Below are 10,321 nucleotides of genomic sequence, written 5' to 3'. Positions count from 1 at the left end.
CGCTCTAGCGAGACGTGGTCAAAAAGTGTTACAGATTGGGTGTGATCCCAAACACGATAGTACTTTTACTCTTACAGGATTTCTAATACCTACAATTATAGATACTTTACAATCCAAGGATTATCATTATGAGGATATTTGGCCCGAAGATGTAATTCACAAGGGTTATGGAGGGGTGGATTGTGTGGAAGCAGGGGGTCCACCCGCAGGAGCCGGGTGTGGAGGATATGTGGTGGGAGAAACTGTAAAGTTGTTAAAAGAATTAAATGCATTTTACGAATATGATATTATATTATTCGATGTATTAGGTGACGTGGTCTGTGGAGGTTTTGCCGCTCCATTGAACTATGCAGATTATTGTGTTATTATTACAGATAATGGATTCGATGCATTATTTGCAGCTAATCGTATTACTGCCTCTATAAGGGAAAAAGCTCGTACACATCCACTCCGATTAGCAGGCTTGGTGGGAAATCGTACATCTAGAAGAGATCTTATAAATAAATATGTAGAAGCCTGTCCAATGCCCGTAATAGAAGTATTACCTATTATTGAGGATATCCGAGTTTCCAGAGTAAAGGGTAAAACCTTATTTGAAATGGTTGGATTTGAACCATCCCTTAACTATGTTTGTAATTATTATCTAGGCATAGCAGATCAAATATTGTCCCAACCAGAAGGTATTGTCCCAAAAGAGATTCCAGATCGGGAATTATTCAGTTTACTCTCTGATCTTTATCTAAATCCCATTGGTGGTGGGGGACAGAAAAAAAATAATAAGGAAAATTTACTTGGGTTTACGAGGATTTAGAATCAACAATTTCTCCACTTCTCCACAATTTGTTGTCAATTTGTTGACAATTTTATTATTTCTTGTTATCATTCTTTTGTGTTACTAGTATTTTTATTCATTATTTCTTTTCCTTATTTATCCTTAGCCTTTTATTCCCTCCCTATTATGTCGACAAAAATTGTTGAAACTATAACGCTTGAATGTGAAACGGGCAATTATCATAGCTTTTGTCCTATTAGCTGTGTATCCTGGTTGTATCAAAAGATTGAAGACAGTTTCTTTTTGGTAGTGGGCACAAAAACATGTGGTTATTTTCTCCAAAATGCACTTGGAGTTATGATTTTTGCAGAACCCCGCTATGCAATGGCAGAATTAGAAGAAGGAGATATATCGGCCCATTTGAACGATTATGAGGAATTGAAAACGCTTTGTATTCGGATAAGAAAAGATAGAGACCCCAGCGTCATCATATGGATAGGCACCTGTACTACAGAAATAATAAAAATGGATTTGGAAGGTATGGCACCCAAATTGGAATATGAAATTGGAGTACCAATTCTAGTGGCAAGAGCAAATGGACTGGATTATGCTTTTACTCAGGGGGAAGATACTGTCTTAGCTGTAATGGCACATCGTTGTCCAGACCAAGAATTACCCATTGGTGAATCAAAAGAAACTAAAACAAAATTATTCCCTTTTCCTCTTCTGAAGGAAAAGAATTTGGTGGAATATGCAAATCATCCTCCCTTAGTTATTTTTGGGTCTTTACCCTCGAATTTGGTTTCTCAACTTGATACAGAATTAAGACGCCAATTCATCAAGGTATCAGGTTGGTTGCCCGCTCAGAGATATGCCGATCTTCCATCACTGGGTGATGGAGTTTATGTTTGTGGGGTTAACCCATTTCTTAGTCGTACAGCAACAACTTTGATAAGACGAAAAAAATGCGAATTAATCGTAGCTCCTTTTCCTATTGGTCCGGACGGAACGCGTGCTTGGATCGAAAGGATTTGTCCTGTATTTGGTATTGAGGCCCAGAGTCTGGAGGAAAGAGAGGAACGGATATGGGAGAGTTTAAAAGATTATCTTGATTTGGTACGCGGAAAATCTGTCTTTTTCATGGGAGATAATCTAATAGAAATATCTATAGCCAGATTCTTAATCAGATGTGGTATGATCGTTTATGAAATTGGTATTCCATATATGGATAAACGGTATCAAGCTGCTGAATTAGCGCTATTACAAAATACATGTATAAGAATGTGTATGCCCATACCACGAATTGTAGAGAAACCAGACAATTCGAATCAGATACGACGTATGCGCGAGCTACAACCCGACTTAGCCATCACCGGAATGGCTCATGCTAACCCGTTAGGGGCGAGAGGAATTGGTACTAAATGGTCAGTTGAATTTACTTTTGCCCAGATTCATGGATTTGCCAATGCGAGAGATGTACTCGAATTGGTTACCCGACCTCTACGACGTAACGAAAATTTAGATAACTTGGATCGGACCACCCTGGTTCGAAAGAACAACGAGTTATATACCAGTACTCCTGTTAAATAAGATAACAAATAATATATATTAATAGCATATGCAATATCCAGATATTATAATATTTCTTATAAATCAATTATGTTAAATCGAATATTTATTTATATAATATAAAAACTATTTCTATACTTAGAAATAATATATATGATAAAATCATAAATTTATCAAAATAATTCTTTGATCAAGATCAAAGGGAGTTTTAATATGATAAAAGTACTTGGTCTACTATTGGGTCCATTATCCTCATGGGTAGAAGTTTCAGGTCCGATCATCATATTTGGGCTATATTATGGATTTCTTGCTACATTGCCTTTTGGTCCCTCTAAAATCTATTCCACGAGATCCTTCCTTTTGGGAAAACCTGGCTATGGTATAATAGCCATAAGTGGTTCTATTACGGGACAATTAATAGGATTTTTGTCCATGTATTATTCGCCCATCTATGCAGCGCTGTGGAAACCTTATGCAATAACTTTATTAGTCGTACCATATATGTTCTTTCGTTTTTTCCAAATTATGGACAAACCTTCAAGTTCTGAATCTCCGCACCTCATGAATTCGATCAACAATCCAAAAGCTCTAAGTCTATTTATGGATGGTCTAATTCTTCAATTGTTGAATCCCATTCTTTTAGCAAATCCCGTATTAACAAGACTGGTGAACCTCTTTCTTTTTCGTTACAGCCCTAATATATCCTTTATGATAAGTGGTCTTTGCGGTTGGTTGGGCGGTCATATTCTATTAACAATTTTTATAAAATGGGTATCTTTCCGTATAGATCGTAATTCACTTATCGATAATACTTTATTAAGACGTTATATCAATCGAACCTTTAGTTTACTTATTCTTTGTTATTGTTCGTTCTATTTGGGTAGAGCCCCATTACCTTTTCTTAAAGGTAAAAATTATGAAGACAACAATGGCCGCTCTGTGACTATGGCTAGAGATGACCGCTCCGTGGCTATGGCTAGAAAAAACCGCTCTGTGGCTATAGATCCACAAAAACTTCAAGAACTTATAAAAGAAGAAAAGTTCTTCCGGCAGCAACCATGGCCCATTATGTGCTTTGATCATAATAGGGTTTATCAACCGATACGATATATTGGAAATAGCCCATTTACTCGCCTAGGTCCTGTGAGGACCGAAGTCTCTCAATATTTTTTTGGCGCATACTCAAGTGATGGAAAAAAAAGAATCTCTTTTACGTTTTTACCTAGTGTATTGGTCCTTGGGGAAAAGCTCGTCGGTGGATATAGAGATTTTTTATATACTTCTTGCTCATCTGAGGATCCTTATTATAGATGGAATCATACCGTGAAAAGAAAAAGAGATTCTTTAGGGAATGAATTTTCGGATCGAGTGAAAGCTCTAAGCCATGGATCTCCCGCTGAAAATGTTATAGAAAGGAGAGTGAAATTCTCCAATTCTAAGGGGGATTCTTTTACTGAAATGTATGATCCATTCCTTAATGGGGCATTCCGTGGAACAATAAACCAATTTGAGTCCCCCCAAATGCTGAACGATTCGATCATTTCGAATCTTTCGGATTTCATAGAGATATTTATGAGAGACCCTAAAGAGGGATTCCCGAATGATCCACTTGGGTATGGGTACCATATCTCTTATCTTTGGCAGGAATTGGAACACGAAAGCTTTCCACTACCCTGGGAGCCCTTACCTACATATACTGTTCGTTCGCTTGTCCCGGTCACTATATCCTCTAATCCCGGAACTCCTCAACCCAAATATGCTTTAAATAGATTAAAAATGAAAAAGATCTCTTATCTGATCCAGACCCCAGAAATCCAACCACCATATTGGTTGTGGATAGCCTGGAGATCATCCATTATACATGTCCCAGTGCAAGTAGCTAGATGTTATGGAGATATCTACACAAACTTTTTAGTTTATGTTTACGGCCGATTTGACCGTCTTATAAAACCTTCGGCCTCAGGTATCATAAGAATGGATGCGATTTCTTGTCTGTTTAAGAAGGAATATCTTTTCGTTTACGAGAATTTGTGTTTCCTTTTCGAGTGTTTGGCGCAATATGAGTGGACAATACTACTAATATCTCGCGCGGGTATACCTCGGGATAAGCGTTATTCAATGGAAAAGAAAGATTTTATTTCCCTTTACAGGGAAATACTATTAAATGAACCTCTCCAAATTAGAGAAATTCGGAAACATGTGCCTCGATGGTCATCTGGTTTGATGATAGGTGAATATGATGACGTAGACCCAGTTCTATTATCATCGAATAGGATTCTTTCAAGAAAGGTCAAAGATACAATGACCTTTGATATTGGGCAAAGACGAATAGGAGTAGTTCAAAACCGTTATTCTGCCGAGGCAGATTATCGTCGGAACTTAATCCAAGGATCCATACGTGCTAAAAGACGGAAAATTATGATATGGAAGAGGATACAACCGAATGTACATTCCCTTTTCTTTTTGAAAAGAAAAGAAATACCCGCTTATCCTAAAGATTATTATGACACGTCCGATTCTGGTAGAGTGGATAAGGAACAAATCGGGGAAGAAGTTAGGGAAAAAATCCAGAGAGTCGAAGATCCATTATCCCAGCAGACAATTGCTGAGTCCTTATGTTTAACGTGGCCAGAATTGCACTATTTAAGAGGTTTATTATTAATGGCTCAATCAAATATTAGAAAAAATATTATATTACCATCACTTATTATAGCCAAAAATATGGGTCGTATTTTATTATTTCAAGTCCCCGAATTTTACAAAGATTGGGAAGAAATGAGGAGAGAAATGCATGTCATATGTGCTTCTGATGGTACCGAATTGTCTGAAACAACATTCCCAGACAAATGGGAAACACAAGGTATGCAGATAAAGCTTCTATTTCCTTTTCGTTTGAAGCCTTGGCATAGATCCAAACCCCAATCTGCAAAAAGATTGCGTTGGAGTTATTTAATGACCTTTGGATTAGAAACTGACATACCTTTCGGTGATCCAACCTCAAAGCTAGGAATTTTTTCCAAATTTTTAAAACCCATCTTCAAAAAAGTGAAGAGACGATTGATGGGATCTACAGGAATAAGACGCGTTCCACGAGTTGGATATATAGACAAGAGTGAACTTAATGACCGGATACAAAATAAATTACTAAGTGAGACTACCCCTATGGGTAGTGCAAATGATTCATCCGAAGTTAATGATCAATTTGGATATGAAACCCAAACAATTAATGTGAAAGATCAAGATGATTGGACGACCACAATGAAAGAGCGGATCGAATCTATCGCGATCATAAATAGCTCTCCTATAACTGGAATGTCTCTGGTGGATTCAGAGATTCATACCGGATCGAAGGGAAGTTTTAACATATTGGGATCAACATTAAAAAAACGATTGGTTCAGATTCGGCGAATACCTGGTTTATTTCGAAATAAAAGTGTACAATTAATCCGAAAAAGGTTCTATTCAATTAAATTTTTTATCAAAAGAATGGACCGAAGAATGGACCGAGATCTCTTACCAAGTTTTATTAATTTCATTGCGTCAAATATCAAATTTTGGATTCAATCCGCTTGGATTCGATCCACGAGGAATATAACAACAATTTACGGACGAATATTCATTATCAATAAAGATATTTCAAGAATCAATAGAGGTAAAATTACCAACTACTATTCAATCAACGAAAAAATACAAGATTTTGAAATTCGTCCTGATCGAAACATGTTCTCAATGTCCCAAGCATATATATTTCACAAGATATGGCAGATAAGGGCATTAGATATACAAAGAATATTGGATCACGAAAAACCACAAGATCTGAAAGAGAATGACTGGAAACAATGGTTGAGATGTTTTGACCGGTACAATTTATCCCCACAGATATGGTCTAGGATAAACCCAAATAAATGTAGAAATATAGTAAATAAGCAATGTACGTGTTATGAAGAACGATTCGTTCCTTATGAACAACAAGAAGATTCTATATTTGCGACTGTGATGGAACCTTTTTTGGGACTACTTCGGAAAATGAACAAACGTTACAGATACGATCTCTTATCATATAGTTATCTCAATTCTACAAAAGATTTGGATATTCTCAATTTGACAGATATTCCTGGACCACCAGTACAACCTGCTATACCAGATGAGCGGGATATTACCGATCGTGAAGGAATTCTCAAGGAAAAGTTTATTAATGATATTATCGAGGAGGATTGGAAGGGTACCGATTTCAATATCGTGAATGGTTCTCGTTCTACTGTTGATATTTACGATGCTATACGTTCTTGTGATTACGATCATACAACAAGTATTGACAGGCAAAAGAAAAAGACTAATCTTATTACGAATCAGCAGGGGATTGACGAGACGCGAAGAGAAAATGTTGGCATTATGGATTCTCCGAAAATCGAGAAGAGAATATCCCAATTAGATCTCAATTTCTGGTTATTCCCGGAACTTTCGGGAATAAAGAACATATATTATGAAACTAAATCGAAATTCATACCAAGAAATTCACTTTTACGGGAAGAACGAGAGCGGAAAAAGATAGAGGAAGAAGAACGGAAGGAAACAACAAATGTTCTAGAACAAATAATAGGTATTAGATCAAATGTTAAGAACAAACAAGTAGAAGATGGTCAAGATAAAAATGGTCAAGTAGAACATCAAGATGGTCAAGTAGAAGATCAAGATGGTCAAGATCAAGATGGTCAAGTAGAAGATCAACAAACTGATGGAAAGAAAAAAACTAATAAAGGTCTTTTTCAATGCAAAGTAGTAGACGTTCTAGGGAAAAAACGTTTCTTCTATCTGGCGAATATTTGCAGGGTTATGTCCGGAATGAAGGATCCGGGAACATATCTTCGGATCCAAGAGAGAAATATTGACCTTAGTCTAATGGCCTTTTGCATTGCTATTCAGAAGAATAGCAGTGCAAATAAAATATCGAAAGAACTTGCTCTTCAGAGGAATGTTCGGGGAAAGGTACGCAATGACAATGAAATAAGGGAAGATAAAAAAATAATGGTCTTCCAACCATATCGTTTATCAAGCATAGTGGATGACCAATTCCTGATGTATAAAATCGTAAGTATTTCATTGAAGTTAAAAAAAAGAGCCGGAGAATGGATAGATGGAGATTTTTATGATGGATCTGTGCAACGCGGGAAAATTCTGGGGGATGAAAAAAATATTTTTAGTTCCCTCAATTTAGAAGATATTTTGCTTCCAAAACGTCGTAGAGAATTTCGAATCTTGAATCGGTTTGATCTGGAGAACGATCATGTAGGATTTTCCAATGGAAAAGACATACAAAATGATGAAGAACTCATGGGAAGAGACCAACATCTTAGCGTAGATACAACACAAATAATTAAACGTTTTCTTTGGCCTAGTTATCGATTAGAGGATATTATTTGCATGAATAGATATTGGTTCAATACAAATGATGGGAGTCGATCCGCGATGTTGAGAATACGTATGTATCCCCTAACTGTCGATAAATTTTTTGCTTCAATTCCGTTTTCGTAAAAAAAAAAGAATGGATTGATTCAATGGAGTTTCAGGATATGGCAAAAATTGAACCAATCTGTTCGTTCTGTTTCATCAATGTGAAAAGATTCTACATCTCGTATCATATTTTGCCATAGGTTAAAACCAGATGTTCGTCCAAGAAGATAGGAAGAATCCGACCATTTTTTCTTAAATGGTCGGACGGAACGAATCAGAATTATTATATGAACCATGAAAATGAAAGAATGGATCTAATTCTTTTTTCTGACTCGAAAAAAAATTAAGCCCTGGAAAAATTTGTGTTTTTTTATGATCAATAATTTGTCCATTAGTTCATCTCTGATTCCCGATAAACAGAGAGGATCTGTTGAATCTCAGGTATTTTATTTAACCAATCGGGTCCTAAGACTTACCCAGCATCTGCAATTGCACGGAAGAGACTATTCATCCCAAAGGGGTTTGTGGAAAATTTTGAGCAAACGTAAGCAACTTCTGGTTTATCTATCCAAGAGGGATAAACTTCGTTACGATGATTTAATTGGTCAATTGGGTATCCGTGGGCTAAAAACCCGTTAATTTCGAAGTTTTCAATTCCAATCCAATTTTTAGAGATCCAGGATCCAGTCGTTCTTTTTTCTTTTTATTTTTCTCATTTAGAAAACGAATCGAAGAGGGGTTACACATGATCATGCTTGCTGAAAGACCCCCTGATGGTAAGTATGGGTCCTCATTATCCATCGATACACGTTGTTCTTCGACTTATTGCTAGATGGTAAAGTTTTATTGGCTGTGAACCTCTATCAGATTATTTACATAGGGGGGGTAGGAAGCAAATTGTTTAGAACCGAACAATATCTCCCCTATGTAACGCAATGGGATTATTGCGCTACTATGTTCGCAGAGGCAATAAAGGTAAATGCGCCGAAAAGATCGATCGGGAAATATGTATCCCAAAGGGCTAGCTATAGCAGAGTGATTATGCTAAAGTTGGGTCGTATAGTTTTTTTTTATAGCCTGGTTTTTTTCATGGCGAATATCGATGCTCAAACTTTTTATTCTTATATTTAAAACTCCATTCTCTTCTATTTTTGGAGATAGGGACATGATATATGATCTATTTCTGCTACAGGTATGTGAATGATGCATAATCATTATATCACATGAATCGTTTACCTATGACTATTAAATCTCCCTATAAAAAACGGATCTCCCATCCTCGATTTCGTGGATGAATACACTTCGGATTCTTTCAAAGTATTGCTTGTGGAGTATGCGTTTATGCCTGATTAATCCACCCGTTGTTGATTGGAAAAACGAACGATTGGTAATTTATAGTATTTATTCTGGAATTTGCATCTTTCGTGGAAATTGTGTTGAGTATTGTTCATCAAATTTTCTTTTTATGATTGAAAGAATATGAACTCCCGACCTATGTATGATCATCATGAATGAAATTATGATTATATTGCTCCGGGACGTTTACCAATATCGGTGATCGAAGATTCGAGAATTAAAACAATTCAAAGTTTAACTTGTCTGTCCGAAGGAACTATGGACGAACATTCTGACCGATTAAAGAATTTCTACCAATTCTTCAGATTCAGTTTGGATTCGATCAGAGAGGACTGATGGGTCGAGACCATACCTTTTTTCCGGATGGATCATAAATAAGGATCAGGATATTTATAATTTGATTAAGAATGTCACATGTATTATTGATCAGAGTCTATTATCAACCAACGGAATTATAGACCAGTTCATGTAATTCCCAGATCCATTGAAATACAAATATTTCAATCCGATTAGGTATGTGGATAAGGTCACTTTTTTTTTTTAGTGAATGCGATCATGAGTCAGAATATTGGAAATTCTCGCGCACATAATGAATCCACCTGGATATCTTTTTCATCTAATAAGTATGATGAGAAGTATAATTCTATTCCTGATCTTATAATAGAAGATCATTAGATAATGGAAAATAAAAAACTAAATATAACTTTTGTATCTGAGAAGATAAAGGTATAAGGGGTTGATCTATTATGCTCGAGCATACACTTATTCGAGTTCGAGGTGCTTTCTTCATTATCTATTGGTATTACGAGTCGAAACATGGTTAGAGCACTTATGTGTCGCCAATACTGCATACGGTCGATTCAAATTCAGTAGCATATTCGGATTATCTTAAAATATAGCCGGCCAGGGGCATCTTATCGATCTTTGTTATAGCTATTGTAGACGCTGAAACAGCTATTTTATCAGCTACTGACATCGTATCATATAATCAATTCGTATCGATCAATTTCATTTGTCGAAATGGTGATGAAGTATCGTATATCGGTATATCTATACCTTATAAAAAAATAAGGTATATCTCAGAAGATATATCTATTCTATATGACCAGAATCTATCAAAATCTCTATAGTATTACGGTCGATCAAAAACATGATTGATCCATATAAAAATCA

The sequence above is a fragment of the Pinus tabuliformis genome, chromosome 9, assembly GCF_031772625.1.
Source record: "Pinus tabuliformis cultivar Carrire ecotype Pingquan chromosome 9, CPIR1, whole genome shotgun sequence".
Lineage (NCBI taxonomy): Eukaryota > Viridiplantae > Streptophyta > Pinopsida > Pinales > Pinaceae > Pinus > Pinus tabuliformis.
Note: the sequence above shows the minus strand (reverse complement) of the source record.